We start from the raw sequence: 16,741 nt of genomic DNA, 5'->3' as shown, positions 1-16,741 counted from the left end.
GTTTCTCAAAAGAATTTACAGGGCAGTACTTGAGTCCAAAACATAACGGATCACAACCCTACACTGTTGCTACACTCATTACCCCACAAACATTGCTGTACGCTGTGGAAAAGGTCCTCATGCCTTACTGATGAGCACTCAATATGATCTGCAGCAGCATGGGAAAAGGACAGTCACGGCCTTCATCTAGAGCCCGTGCATTCGGTGCCTCGGCTGCCTGTGCGGTCGGTGTGGAGAGGGAGCTCCTCTGGGAAAGGCTCTGGGCAGCTGCTATGGCCAGCAGAAAACCAGCAGAAAGCACGGGCCCAGTGGTGCTTCCACTGTGCCTCTACGGAGAGCCTGGGTGCTGGATGCATGTGGGGCGAGAGCTAGATGGTGAAGACCTCTTGGGGAAGTGCATGCCTACTGGGTTGAGGCTGCCTCTTGTTCAAAGTAGCTGCTGAGAGAGGTAGTGGGGTTTGCATTGTACTCAGGGAATGAGAAATGTGCTTCTGAGGCACTTCTGAGCTGTGGTTCCTCTTCCTTTGACAGTGCCCTAACTTCCAGCCTAGGAGTATTCAGAGGAGATGATGCTGGGAGGTGGAGCCAGGTGGGAGAGGAGATCGAGAGTAGCTGCCATCCATATGATGAGGGTAGTACACAGGCAGGAGCACAATCAGATCAGAAAAGATAAAGCAAGAATCTGAAGCCTTGCGTGATTTGAGAGACCTTGCAGGAGTAGAGCTGCATTTGGTTCCCAGCTTCTGCCCATGTGCATGGACCATTGTCTGCTGCTGTCTTGGTGTGTGTATCTCGGGGGAGGTGTGTGCACCTCTCAGCCCCGCTGGTATTAGCAACCAGGCAATACTAAAAAGCAGACAGTCTGGATTGTGCTTCCGGACACTGGGACATTGGAGCCAAATTTTGCCGAGTTTTATTTCTTCCCAGCTAATCTATTTCCTTTGTGTCCCAAAATAGAGCATTATGTGGCTTTCACAGTTCTGATGTGATCTTTCATGGTGTTTCCCACCATATTTCTACTATTTCCTTTACTCCAAAACATAAGAAACACATTACTCATAAAATATTCCCTGCCTCCCCCTTTCAGTTTTCAGTGAAATAATAAAAGGCCTGCCACAACTCGTGTGCTTTATTCCTCATTATTTCTGCCCTGTTTTCAACAGTCACTTCTATCAGGGAGTGTAAAACCTCCTGATTCAGGTTGCATGCCAAAGAAAACAACTGCAGTTCACAGAAATCCCTTAATAATTTCAGCAAAGTGCTGAAGGAGGAATTTTGTAATTAAAGATTTCATATTTTCTTACTTGATGTTCCATGCTGGGCTGGGAGGATTTTTTCTACTGATTCCATGACACCACACTGGGGGGAAAAATGGTTGCTCAATTGGCAAGTTTTTTATTGGAATAACTTTGTCATATTGCTATCTCTTAGATTCACGGCATAAATATTTACATGTATCCTTTTTCTGGGCAACCTTCAAATCAACATTTTCCTCATTAAGTTGTTGCAGCATTTAGATGAAGTGCTTTGGCAGAAGCAATTAATCCTCTCCCAAGTTTGTGGGTTAGTGTTTGGCAAACCTTAATAGATGACAAATCAAAGTGATTTTATCAGGATTCTGTGCCATGCATCCTGTGAGCTGCTGTGCTGAGTGTGGAGGATGGAAAGATGCAAAACTTTTGTCATAGCAGAAGCTCGTGTAAATCTGATACTTTAAGAACAACTGCTCATGCTCTGTCTGTGATGTGCATGGTTGTCCTTTTCACTAAACCTCTGCGGCTCAGCCAGGAGGACCTTCCTGATGTCTATACTTCCATTCCTGTGTTTCAGGGACATAATTATGTTTTCTCTCATAAGAATTAAAATGGGACTGAAATTTATCTAATACCAAGTTCAGCAACTAATCTTTTGAAATCATGCAGGGTATTAAATTTCTTCCTGGCTGACCCATAGGTCGGACAACATGCCGTAGCTTCTAGTGAAGCACACTCAGATGTCTCCTGTACAATTGCTCCTTGTCTTCTAGGACATCCTTCCTTTTCCTCTTCTTGATGAAGAAAATGCCTTTAGCAGCCTGAGCTGGAGCACCTGCAGCTCAAACTCCTTCTTTGTGAGTTTTACACAATAATTCTTTCTTGTGCCCTAGACTAACCTGTTTTGTCCACAGAAGTTGGTCTGACATTAAAAGATAACTCAGTCCCTCATTTTCTGAGCCTTTTCTGATAGGAATGCTTACTGCTGAAAGTGCTGAAAGCTCAGTCTTTGGAAAACTGAGAGCTCTACAAGCCTTAAGAAGTCAAACTGAAAAAAGGAGGAAATTCCTACCTCTCTATTCATTTGTATGTACACATATAATGCTGGCCAATAACCACTGTCATTGATAAAGTACCCGAATTAATAACAGGAAAGGTTCAATATATTATTGCAGCAGATTAATGAATGCCTGAGCATATGATGAAACAGTAAATTTAAAGATAACTTCTATATATTATTTTGTCCTCTTGTCTCTCTCTTCTTTTTATTAGAACCTTGGTTTATTAGCCTATTTCTAAAGCTCTTATTAAAAAGTTGCTGTGAAGTGATATATTCTGTTGCATAATATTGAATTTTAAGACTTGCAGCCCAGCCATGCAGAAATCTCTGCTGAGTCAGCAGAATGGCAAGTGCAGAGTTTCTGCGGAGAGAGGCATCGCCTCCCCTGACTCACTCTGCCATAGACTTGGAATATCAGCCCAGCCCCAAGCCAGACAGAGGGAAAGCTTTGAGGCAGACTTAACTGAGAAGCAGAAAAAGGAGAGAGCACAGAAAGAGGACATTAAAGCTGACTTTAATTTGCCTGAATATTATTTGAGGGAGCACAAATATTTGATTCAATGTGGATAATTTTTTGGAGAGCATGGTTGGAATGTTTATAGTTATAAATATTGAACTTTTTGAAAAATAAAAAGATAGCAGAAAACTGTGATGTAAACTCTACATGAAAAAACTAGAGTATTCCAGTAAGAATACACAGGTGTACACTGGTGCAGTTTGCACCCATATGGATTACAAGAACAAAATTATAGCAGAAAAAGTGCCCAAGATGTAAACTAGACTTTACTCCATCAGGCTAGTTTTCTACATTTTTCTCCTTCCATCTTTTAAATTATTTTCTTACTTGCAACTTTGCACTTTCATGACATCAGCTGACATCAGATTATGCTCACTTATTTGGATTTACATAATTTCTAATGAAAGCGATATATCTCCATTCTTTGTCCATATATAGCTGCATATATCAATATCACAGTCACAAATGTGTTCATACCGAATATTGTAATCCTAAAAGCAAAAGTATACAGCTTTATTTCTTATTTGGCCAAGTGAGGAATTTAGGCAGTTAGTCTATGAGAAATATTATATTATGCTTCCTTGGTTTTTTTTTGTTTTGTTTTGTTTTGTTTTGTTATTTGTTCAGTCTAAAACAGAGAAACCCACTCTGTTCAACAGCAGAACTTCTAGATGCTTCAAAAGGAATGCAGCAAAAATAAATGTTTAGGTTGAGTGCACTCTAGTCTGTTTAAAATAATTCATGGCTGTCTCACTGTGGGAGTAGTAATTATTGATCAACCTCCTTTTTTTCGTTCTTTTTTTAAAGTGCTGAAGTACTGTAAACAGCTGCATTTGTAGAGGGCTTTGTGAGCTTGGCTTATTCACTACAGCTCAGCCACTGCAGAGCTGATGAGGCTGCTGACCTTGACGACAGGAAGGTTACAGGCCTCACAGAGGGAATACAGGACACTGAAAGATGCCTGGTTTCTGCCGTTTTATTAAAATGCATTTTTTAAGTTTAATTAGTGGTACAAATAGCAAAGAGATCAGAGCAAAGAGAGAAGCAGCCACATTCTGTGGCTGTTTGCGGATTAATGAGTCTTTCATGGCACAGCTGTACTGCTGTCTTGGTCACTGAAGATGCATTCTGCTAATGTTGAGAAATTTCTTCATTCTTTGTGAAATGTAACGCTAATCCTCCTTTGACTATCCAGTCCTTTGTCTTGGGATCAGTCATTGGACAGGTCAGAAATCCTGCCTTGGAAATGGAACAGAAAATTCCCATCTGTGCCTGCCAGAATCTAAATCAAACACTGTATTCAAACCAGACTGCGTTTAACATTTAGGCATTAGATACCATATTCATATAGAACATCTTTGGGTTTAATAAATAAATCTTTGGCCCTGCATCGTAGGGTTTGTTAAAGTGTTGTGTCTTGGCAATGTAAATTTGCTAACACTTCTTCTTATCTGCCTCTCTTTTGCAGCTGTAAGGGGACCAGGCAATATTTCCTTTCCTCTCTTTTTTGGCCCGTATGAAGTATACTCCAGCATGATTTTTTTAAATTATATTATACTTCGAATGGAAATTACAAAACCCCACAGTGATACTCATTTGTCCTGGTATTTAGTTCTTCAGGGTTCTTTCAAATCTTGGCTCCCTTGCTGAGACGACCAGTTGGGGAAATAAGGAAATCTATCTGTTCAGAATATAAATCCATAATCAGTAGGAATTATGCACAGTGTTTCAATTCATAAAGAAGACTAAACATTCTCAACATGGCAGTGACCACTTGTCACCTGCATTTTATCTAATGGTGCTAAAATTAAAGACTCTCTTGCCGTCATCATGATTATATTTAATTCTAATGGAAAAGTTATGCAATAAGCACTTTCTGGACACTGTTTTCAAGAACTTACAGGATGGTGCAGGCTTCCTGCTCATTACTGGCATCCTATGAAGCATTTCTCACGCTTCCTCTGAAAAATGTCATCGCTGCTCTTCAGCCCTAATAGATGTCTCCCACCCTGCTGTTCTTCTTCAATTCTATAATCTTTGTTGGAATGAAGCCTGCAAGAAACTGATGAAAAAAGCCAAAGTCTAGAGCTGTCTTGCACTCTAGCTGTGCAGAAAGCACAGAATGAGAGCGTGTTTGCTAATAGTATGTCAGCAGTTTTCTTACAAAATCTACAGGCAACCCCTTTTCCCCTTTTAATATTGAGAAAGGGGAGACTCTCACATAATTATTCTGCTTTTAGTTCTAATTTTGTTTGTCCCTTTGACTTGTGCTTCACGCTTTTCAGGGTGAGGATTCACCAGTAGGAGCAATTCACCCTTAGCTGACACGGCTTCCAACTCCTTCTGCGTGGCTGCTTGAGGTGCCTGTGGGTCACTCAACTGCTGCGGCAGTGTATTTCATGCTGCTGTCCTCAGCACATTGTCAGATGCAATGGACATGCTTCAGCAAGGGCGGGGGGGGGACCTGTCCTATGATATTCCTCATAGGAAGTTACAGAAGAGAGGATCATACAAACATAAAGCTGGAGGTGACCTCATATGTTTGTCTAGTTCAACTGGTTGCCCCACTGTAGCTTTCTTCTCTTTTTCGAAGATTTCCGGGGATGGATATTCAACAATGTCCTTGGGCAATCCATCCAGTGCTTCATTATATCTGCCATTAAAAAATTTGCCCTAATGTCTAATTGAATCTTTCTCGCTGCCATTTAAGTTCATCATAGTGAGGTTAGTCTTGCTCAGTAGAAGTCCCAACAAAAATGATAGCTATTTCCCCCTGGGAAAAGTTGCGTGTTAAAGTTTAATGCATTTTGCAAACCTGCCTGTTCATTCTGCATTTCTAAAGCACTTTAAAGTATGTCAAGAGAAGTTGCATTTCTGAATGTAGTGTCAGAAGGGCTCTGTATCTTTTAAGTATGATGGCTAGCATCCAAATGCAAGGTCTCATGTGCCCAGTGCACATAAGGTTGTGCATCGCCATCTTTCATTTCCAGGAATGGATCAGGCATTCCGGCGTCATCCTGTACCTGTCAGGCTGGGTGGTACCAGGAGTCATTTAATAACTTTTGCAAAAGGGGAAACAAGGGGGGTTTATGTCACCGTTGTCAGCAAGGGAATTTGGAGAGCTGCCTACACACTACACGCTCTCCCTTGAAAGCAAATTGTTCAGGGACCAAAACCAAAAACATGGGATGTTCTTTTATAGAGATGGGAAATGAGAATTACCTAGTCTTAATAGAGTTAGTCAAACTGCCTGTCAAAATTTTCTTATAAATTCTGTGCTAGAAAAGAAACTGATGAACAGGACAATAGTGCAATGTTAACCTTGATGCAGATACGACAACTGACTGATAACTAACTGATAACTTCTGTCAGCTTCTAGTCATCTTGTCAGCTAACATAGATTTTCATTTGGACCTGTGAGCGTAGCTATGATTACAAGGATAAAATGATAAAATATGCAAGGGTTATAATACATTTAAACTTTTAAAAGTGGATTTTGTTTTGCTTATTATCTCATAACCAAACATGATTCTGAACCCGAGTGAGCGTAAACTATTTGAAGATAAAATGCCAGATTCTGTCATTGGTTATATATGGCTTATATTTATTTCAACAGCAGAAAATGCATGTAGCTGACTTAAAAACATGTTTGCATGGTACACAGAATTTTGCCCCTACTTAACAAAATAATATTGCTGCCTAGATTGCAAGAACAGAGCAAAAATTCACAGCTACACACCATGCTGTGAGCTTTTATTGTCTGACTGTGTCTAATGGTTGAACTGCCAGAACTAGCAGTGGTACGACAATAAATTATGCACAGATGAAGAACTCTCTCATTCTTGCATGATAATCCAGAGTTCCCTTATCTATAAATAATGATCCCACGGTTTGCAAATGAGAAGCACAAATGTTATGTGAACAAATGGTAGGAAGCTTTTACGCCCTTGTTTGTTAGAATGATCTTCTCTGACAAATCAAACACCAGATACCTAATCTAAACAGGATGGAAACCCTGGAAGTTAAATGTCCATGGTAAATATATAACACGCTTTACCTACTGAAATTTGGTGTACACTTCTGTCTCTGCTTCTGTGTAACATTAGTGCTTTGTACTAATGAAATCTATTTCTTATATCCAAATTTCACAGATATACCCTGAGATATACTAGAGATATTTTCTTTAGTGGTATGGAATTTGCTGGTACCTCTGTTTTGGTTTATTTCACATACAGGGGCATTGTCCATGGTATTGGGTACCAGGAAATTTTTATTATCATAAGCTACTAGTTCTAATACTTCTGGAAATACAAATATTTCTTACAGCAACTGAAGTCCAGATAAATGTAGATTTTTTTTTTCTTTTCCAAAGTGACTATTTTGACTCACTTCAATCACATAGTTCCTAAGTAAGCTGTGCTGACTTCTGCTAGGAGCACAGAATGTGAAGCTGTGGTGCAGGATGCAACTCTATTAATTTAGAATTGGAAATGATTAAGAAGAGTGCAGCAGGAAAACATAATCAGATGTTTGTCCTGTTGTATTTTGCAAAGGAGCACTGCTGGATTTTCTTTTAGAAATTGCATTATTTGTGAGGACGGTCCAGTGAGATCTTAAAAATTAGGACAGCTCATGAATATGATGAGTCTGCAACTCACAGTCAGTGTTCTCTTTTTAGTCAAGAGGAAACAGGTCCATTTTGCACAACAGATTGCTCAACCTAGCAGCTTATTCATGTAAGCAATGCCATTGAAATCAATAGTTTTCCTCACATTACTTTTGTTTCCTTACAGTAATTTTGTCCAAGTAAAAACTGGCATGCTTTTTTAAAACTGCTTATACCAACATCACTAATGCTAATTCTTCCTGACGTGGATTTATACCAGTATAGTTTTTCCCATGAGGAATTCGCTCTCATAAATCAGGCAGTGATCCTCCTACAAATTAGGACTAATAAAATGCATATTTGCACATATATGTATTTGATGAGCAGAAGTTGAAATGGGACCTATACTTCAAGCTGAATACGATGGGGAAAGAAAGAGAAAATTATTGCAATGAAAAGAGGGGAATAGCAGACAAGAGGGTAGAAAAGATAGGAAGACTTTTAAGACATCCATCTTCTGTAGTTTTGAAATGTTCTGGCCACTTGAAATCCTTATTTGGAAAAATATATCAACTGAGACTTTTTTTGATGATCACCTCAGGTACCTGCCCTCCTCTAGTTACTATGGTCTCCTTTTTTGGTTGTTTAATCTTTTATGTCTTTCTCCCTGTCCTTGTTTAATCTTTTAAATCTAATTTGGCTCAGTTTTTTATTAAGTTCTACCTACGGGAGATTCCATTGCTGTAGAGCCCCGCGGGGTGTGCCATAGGATAAACATCATGTCTTTTTCATGGGCAAGAAGGCCCCTACCATGGCTGAATGCTGATGAATTATTTAAAGCAACATAGCTAAGGCATGCTACGATATGAATTATTCTTTATATACTTACATCCATTTGTTGCCTTGGCCCATCAGCTTGGTCTGCAGAAATGTCAGTCCATATGAGCCTTTTAACTTACATACATACGATTAGGACATATAGCAAGAAGCTGAATACGGACCAGGAGCTAAAATATACAAATGGCTCCTACAAAAAATTAAGATTTCTGCATATATCTGATGATAAAGAAAAGTAATCTAGAAGTTTCATATAGGAAAGATTGATAGGATCAGTAGGAATATTGATAGGTTTCCTACTACAAAGTTGTTATGCCAGAAGATACCTTTAGCTACAACTCAATGCATGATTCTTGAATTTTGCAAATTTTTTCTTTTACTTATTGTATTCCTGTATGTGGTGGGTTGATGCTGGCTGGAGGCCAGGTGCCCACCAGAGCCGCTCTATCACTCCCCTCATTCACTAGACAGGGGAGAAAAGGTATAACAAAAAGCTTGTGGGTCGAGATAAGGACAGGGAGAGATCACTCACTAATTATCGTCACAAGCAAAACAGACCAAACTTAGAGAGGAGATTCATCTAATTTATTACTAAGCAAAACAGAGTAGAGGAATAAGAAATAAAATCAACTCTTAAAACACCTCCCCCCACCCCTCCCATCTTCCCGGGCTCAACTTCACTCCCGGCTTCAACCTCCTCCCCCCCTCAGCGGCACAGGGGGACGGGGAATGGGGGTTACGGTCAGTTCAGCACATGTTGTTTCTGCCGCTTCTTCATCCTCAGGGGGAGGACTCCTCTCATTGTTCCCCTGCTCCAGCATGGAGTCCCTCTCACGGGAGACAGTCCTTCACAAACTGCTCCAACGTGAGTCTCTCCCATGGGCTACAGTCCTTCACGAACTGCTCCAGCATGGAGTCCCTCTCACGGGGTGCAGACCTTCAGGAGCAAACTGCTCCAGCATGGGGTCCCCCACAGGGTCACAAGTCCTGCCAGCAAACCTGCCCTGGCGTGGGCTCCTCTCTCCACAGGTCCACCAGTCCGGCCAGGAACTTGCTCCAGCGTGGGCTTCCCATGGGTCACAGCCTCCTTCAGGTGCCTCCACCTGCTCCGGCGTGGGGTCCTCCACGGGCTGCAGGTGGAATCTCTACACCCCCTCATCCTTCCTCCATGGGCTGCAGGGGGACAGCCTGCTTCACCATGGCCTTCACCACGGGCTGCAGGGGGATCTCTGCTCCGGCGCCTGGAGCTCCTCCTCCCCCTCCATCTGCACTGACCTTGGTGTCTGCAGAGTTTCTTACATCTTCTCACTCCTCTCTCTGGCTGCAAAAGCTCTCTCTAACTGTTTTTCTCCTTCTTAAATATGTTATCACAGAGGCGCTGATTGGCTTGGCCTTGGCCAGCGGCGGGCCCGTCTTAGAGCCGGCTGGCATTGGCTCTATCAGACACAGGGGGAGCTTCTAGCAGCTTCGCACAGAAGCCACCCCTGTAGCCCCCACCCACCCCTGCTACCAAAACCTTGCCACGCAAACCCAATACAATGTAGCTTGACCATATAGCTTGTAAACAATTTTCACAATATGTTATATGTGCTAAGCATGTAACAATTCACATCCTGTATTATGACAAGAATCCAAATTCAGTTCCCTTATGGAGTGCTCTAGAAATGAGAAGAACATGAGATTTAAACCCTGGCTGAAATACAAAATTGTCTTTGCCTGGTTCTGAAAACAGGCCCAGAAATCATAATTTCCTGGACTGTCTCAGCATGGAAGCTAATCAAATCAATCTGTTTTAATAACTTTGCAGTAATTTTGGGGCTTTCAAAAAATAATTTTGTTTTTACAAAATGAAAGCTGCCTAAATAAATTGTATGAAATATCTGTTTGATATGTACAAAATACCAGGCCTGGAAGCTCACAGAATCATAGAATTGTTTTGGTTGGAAAAGACCTTTAAGACCATCAAGTGCAACTGATAACCTACTGCCAAGTCCAACCACTAAACCATGTCCCTAAGCTGCTTTGAGGCTTGTTTTGCATATGCTGTGGTCCTGTTGACCTAATAGTTGAAGTGTAGGGAAGACACGATAGGTTGTAAAGAAACTTGAATCAATTATTGTTGCTAGACAATTGTTACATCTCTGGCAGATTTCAGTTTTTGACACTGTGAACAGGTTCCTCTGACTATGTGTTTGTGAGGTCTGAAGTTTTGCACTTGAGTGAGAAGTTGTTTTGGCTGATGAAATAAGTTTATTCTTCTTAAGTCTGTATGTTTGCTGCTAAACTAAACATGGGTAAAATAGTAAGATTAAAGAACACAGCAGAAACAACTGGTTAATTGTAATTAACTATAATTGTAATTAACCATCTAGCTACATGAAGATCTTTCCTAGATGACAGTGTATGAAAATACATAGTGCTTTCAGTGCATATCCAGACAAGTAGGGTCTTCAATTGGAAAAGAAATAATTCTACGTGGCCTTGTAAGGCTCATTTTTGTTTGGACTGTGATTGGACCTTTGGCATGATTTTAAGCTGTTTAAACTGGTTTAAATTACGGTGACCTCAGCAGTTGCAGAATATCTACAGTATGAACTATGGGTCAGACTTACTGTCCTCACTCTGATGTGCTTTGTGTCATTCTTCGAGCTGATGGGATGCTTTTTTGCCAGCTTGTGCTTCTGAACAAGCAGATTAACCACATTGAATACAGGCAAATGTAATGCCTCTGATGCTAATAAATGTGTGCGGATACTGAAATAAAAAGGCTTTGGGGTTCATAAACAATTACTGCAGTTTCCTATAACCTGCATTGCAGGAAACTGCACTTTTTCCTCAAGATGGTTCTAGATTTTTTCCAAATGTGTAGCACAAACAGGATGAGCATAGAAAAAGGAGGAATCATTACTGGATGCAGGTACCTTTACTTTTGCATTATTAGAAAATTTAGAAGTGTAGCAAGTCTGGTAACATAAGTAAAAGTGATTGATAACATAGAATCATAGAATGTTTAAGGTTGGAAAAGACATCTAGGATCAAGTCCAACCATCAACCCAACACCTCCATGTCTACTAGACCATGTCCCAAAGTGCCACGTCTACACGCTTTTTGAACACCTCCAGGGATGGTGACTCCACCACCTCTCTGGGGAGCCTGTTCCAATATCTGACTACCCTTTCAGTGAAGAAATTTTTCCAAATATCCAACCTAAACCTCCCCTGGAACAATTTGAGGCTGTTTCCTCTTGTCCTATCACTTGTTACTTGGGAGAAGAGACCAACACCCACCTGGCTACAACCTCCTTTCACATAGTTGTAGAGAGCGATAAGGTCTCCCCTCAGCCTCCTTTTCTCCAGGCTGAACAACCCCACTTCCCTCAGCCACTCCTCACAAGACTTGTGCTCTAGACCCTTCACCAGCTTCATTGCCCTTCTCTGGACACACTCCAGCCCCTCAATTTCTTTCTTGTAGTGAGGGGCCCAAAACTGAACACAGCACTCGAGGTGCAGCCTCACCAGTGCTGAGTACAGGGGGACAATCGCTTCCCTACTCCTGCTGGCCACACTATTCCTGATACAAGTCAGGATGCTGTTGGCCGCCTTGGCCACCTGGGCACAATGCTGGCTCATATTCAGCTGGTTGTCAACCAGCACACCCAGGTCCTCTTCCTCCAGGCAGCATTCCAGCCACTCTTCCCCAAGCCTGTAGCATTGCATGGGGTGGTTGTGACCCAAGTGCAGGACCCAGCACTGAGTCTTGTTGAACCTCATACAGTTGGCCTCTGCCCATCAATCCAGCCTGTCCAGATCCCTCTGTTGAGCCTTCCTACCCTCAAGCAGATTGACACTCCCTCCCAACTTGGTGTCATACGCAAACTTACTGAGGGTGCACTCGATCCCCTCATCCAGATCATTGATAAAGATATTAAACAAGACTGAGCCCTGGGAAACATCACTTGTGACTGGCTGCCAGCTGGAACAACAACATAGTTTGTAGAAAAGGCTTGGAGGAGGCAAAAAACATTAAAAAAAAGACCAAATTAATAAAGGATGTGTATGGAGTATTCATGATTATTATACACCCAAACCCAAGGTTTAGGAGAGATCTGCAATACAGATTCTGTGTGAGCTCCCAGATTTCCAGTGACTACAGGATCTTAAAATCTGTCAAATCAGCATCTTTATTTCACAGCATATACTCATGGGATATTTCAGTTCCAGCCTGGCACAAGAAAAAAGACAGCTGCCATGATCTCTGCTTTGATGTTCGCAAAAAAAGCGGAGTGGTCAAGGATTTCTGAAAGGAGATTAGTAAAATCACATATACTCAAGTGAAGTCTTGCCAGGCTACATTTACTATGCAGGATAAATTTGATTTGCAAAAATGTGGAATATAGATTACTAGATTAATGAATTAAAAGAACAGAGCTTGCTGTCTGTCTTTTGCTCATTTGCTGTCTCATGGGAAGAATAAATTACATTCTCTCTACTCACTGGAATAATTAAAATCTTGAAGAGCGTGCAAATACAGTATTGAATAGTTACCCATCAGTTTGCTATGTTGCTGAACTTTCCTTATCACAAAGTCAACATCAGTCTCTTCACTAGGAAGAAATAAATGCACCACTCAAGCCATAATTTTTACTACCTTTCCCTCTGATTTAGAGAGTAGGTCCAAACTGGGTTTTTAAAATTAATTTTATTTTTTTTTCCATTTCTTGCTTCATGTGGTGGGTTGACCCTGGCTGGAGGCCAGGTGCCCACCAGAGCCGCTCTATCACTCCCCTCATTCACTAAACAGGGGAGAAAAGGCATAACGAAATGCTTGTGGGTCGAGATAAGGACAGGGAGAGATCACTCACTAATTGTTGTCACGAGCAAAACAGACCGAACTTAGAGAGGGAATTCATCTGATTTATTACTAGGCAAAACAGAGTAGAGGAATGAGAAAATAAAATCAACTCTTAAAACACCTCCCCCCACCCCTCCCATCTTCCCGGGCTCAACTTCACTCCCGGCTTCAACCTTCCCCCCTCTCAGCGGCACAGGGGGACGGGGAGTGGGGGTTACGGTCAGTTCATCTCACGGTGTTTCTGCCGCTTCTTCATCCTCAGGGGGAGGACTCCTCTCATCGTTCCCCTGCTCCAGCATGGAGTCCCTCTCACGGGGTGCAGACCTTCAGGAGCAAACTGCTCCAGCATGGGGTCCCCCATGGGGTCACAAGTCCTGCCAGCAAACCTGCCCTGGCGTGGGCTCCCCTCTTCACGGGTCCACTGGTCCGGCCAGGAACTTGCTCCAGTGTGGGCTTCCCATGGGTCACAGCCTCCTTCAGGTGCCTCCACCTGCTCTGGCGTGGGGTCCTCCACGGGCTGCAGGTGGAATCTCTACACCCCCTCATCCTTCCTCCATGGGCTGCAGGGGGACAGCCTGCTTCACCATGGCCTTCACCACGGGCTGCAGGGGGATCTCTGCTCCGGCGCCTGGAGCTCCTCCTCCCCCTCCATCTGCACTGACCTTGGTGTCTGCAGAGTTTCTTACATCTTCTCACTCCTCTCTCCGGCTGCAAAAGCTCTCCCTCTCTAAGTGTTTTTCTACTTCTTAAATATGTTATCACAGAGGCGCTGATTGGCTTGGCCTTGGCCAGCGGTGGGTCCGTCTTGGAGCCGGCTGGCATTGGCTCTATCAGACACAGGGGGAGCTTCTAGCAGCTTCTCACAGAAGCCACCCCTGTAGCCCCCCCGCTACCAAAACCTTGCCATGCAAACCCAACACACTTCATCACAATTATTTTTTTCCACTGGGGTTCTGAATCAATTTTGCAGCTGTCAGTGAATGTTTAGAACTTTGTCTGTGAAGTCTGTGGGAGGAAGGCATCTCACACAAAGGAAGAGTCTGGTGAGAGATCTTCATCTGGGGCACAGCGAAGCCTGTGAGATCCTTTCTTATGATTTCTGTGGGCACACAAGTGGGGACAGAACAGCCCCTGCTCATTATAGCTAACAGGTAGCTATACTTTGAGTGGAGATAATAGTGGAAACAATCAGCCTCCAGAAAAAAGGTACATGCTGAGGCATATTTGATTGTGTGAGAAAGAAGCAGGACAATCAGCAAAATATAGAGAAAAGATTAAAAAAAGGTGTATGTTGCATGATGCTAAGAACAAGAGAAATTTGGTGCTTACGGGCAGGCAGAAAAGGGGATTAGTGACAAGGAGAAAGAAACTTTATTGCACTGTTTGATTCCACATATGGGGCTCCGAAGCAGACATAGTCTTGATGGAGGGGAAGGAGGTCATGTTTTACTGGATGGGCTACTGGAAAGAAGATTGCAGGTCTACTAGTTTCCCTGCTGAATCAATGTCGTGAAGGGAACACGAGTGCTTGCATTTTTGTTGTTACTGTTGTGAATAAGTGGGACCACATATAAGAAATACCTGACTTCACTATCAATTTCTCTCTCTGGTGGAAACAACCTATAGGACTGCAAACCCTGGCTGATAGTCCAGGACAGATAACAATCTTTCTATATATAGATTCAGTGTGCATTCATATAAAATATTTCTCCTCTGAGATGGTCCCTCTGCAAAACTCCTATTTCTGTCAGTTTAGATTAGCCTTCTAAACTTCAGAGCCAGCAGCTAACAAGCTTAACAGCACAGCCTTGTAAATCATCTGTCTTGCAAAGGCACTTATGTGGAGGAGCTGAGCATCTCTGAAAATCAGGACATTTCATTTTACTGGCTATATATGGATGCAGCAACTTAAATTAGGCATACAGAAATGTTAGCGGTGGATTTTTCTAAAAATTGATTGCTGCTTGGTTATTAGAGCATGCTCCGAATGCTTGTTTTGTGCCAGGAAAGATATGACAGCAATACTTCACTAGCCAAACGGACAGAATGACCTTTTGGAAATGGCTCCGGCACGGGATGGGGCTGACGCAGCAGTATCAGCGCAGACAGGTGGATACTCAGCAACTTAGGGGTTCAGCTGACGCAGTGGGTAATTTTCAGCCAAGAAAGTGAAGTCTACATTTGGTAAGCTCATGTGGTCACCCCACAGCCCTGAAGGAGAAGTGCGGGGAGCTGGCTTGGGCAGGTTGATGGTGCCGAGGGTATATGGCTGAGAGTAGGGGTCAGGCAACACTAGATGTGTGCTGAGCCAGTCGTGGGGAATCTTTAAATGATAGAGCATGTAGCTTTCCAAGTCAAGGATAATACGCTCAAGGGAGCTGGGATCCTTACCTTTCAAAAGTAGTTCTCTGAAGCTACTGCTGAAGTTTGCAGCCCTGTGCCAGCCTGGCTGTGTGGCAAGTGAAATCTGTGTCCTCTGTGCCATGGGCTGCTGGCTCTGCCACCAGGCCACTTGCCCAGGGAAGAATATTTAAGCTCTGTCCCTTAATTCGGCATGGTTGCTGCCCCCGGGCTCAGTTTTGTGTTGAGCAGCCAGTGAGGCGGTCCACAGCATTCACAGATATTCGGTCAGCTTCCCACAGAGCTCTCAACATCACTGAAATATCTTCTTTATCAGTGAATGGGACAACATCATATGGGCACAGGCTGGTACGTGCTGGGGACTGTGTCTGCATTTGCAGCCAGGAAAATAAAACCTATTGAATCTTTGCTGTGCAGCATGTAGCCTGGCCGGTGTGCTCTAACCAGGTCCCAGGAACGGAGGGCGGCTGCTGTGCTCGGGATTCTGCAAATGGGACCCATCTGCTCTGCGCCCTCCGGGCTCATCTCTTGGTACAAGTTACCTTCCATGGAGCAGTTGTGCTGTACTAACTGCAGTGTGAGCACTCTGGGGCGTAAGGACGAACAGTGCCCGTCTTTTTGCGGTTCTGAACTAATTGCTGTGACAAGCTACTATGAGGAGAAGAGAAGTGTGATCCTCTCATTTAAGTAAAAGAAGTCTGAAATAATTAAACCTTAATTAGTGAGTTGTTCTAACTTGCTCCGGCTCACAGTCTTGGGTGCTCAAGAAATACCAGCCAAGCCATAGTTTGATTTGGACAATTAATAGATTATTTACCAAACGAGGGCTTGTGCCTTGCTTGAGGGGTGGGATTCTGCTTTCGGTGAAATCAAGGAAAGTTTTGGTGGTGATTTTTTTTTTTTTTTACTCTGAAATATTTGATTTTAAATAGTTCAGTGGTAGGAGAATAGTTGCTTTGTGTTAACATTGCTGTAACAGCTACAAGCCCCAGATAGTCCCACTGTATTGACTCCTTCACTATCACTACTCTGCCTAAGTGTTTGCAGAAAATAAACATCTGAAGGGGAAGGTACTTTGAAATTACTTCCAGAAATTCATGGTTGCCCCTCTGTGATGAGCAAACTTGGAACCAGATGAGTCAGCTCTGCACCTCGGTGGCTGTGTTACAGCTGAAGCCACAGATGCCTGCTTCTGCTTTTGGAGATGGTGCCCGCTCCTCCCTGGCATTGACTTATGATCTGATATTAGTTTAATT

The sequence above is a fragment of the Grus americana genome, chromosome 3 (assembly GCF_028858705.1).
Source record: "Grus americana isolate bGruAme1 chromosome 3, bGruAme1.mat, whole genome shotgun sequence".
Classification (NCBI taxonomy): domain Eukaryota; kingdom Metazoa; phylum Chordata; class Aves; order Gruiformes; family Gruidae; genus Grus; species Grus americana.
This window is presented reverse-complemented; position numbering follows the sequence as displayed.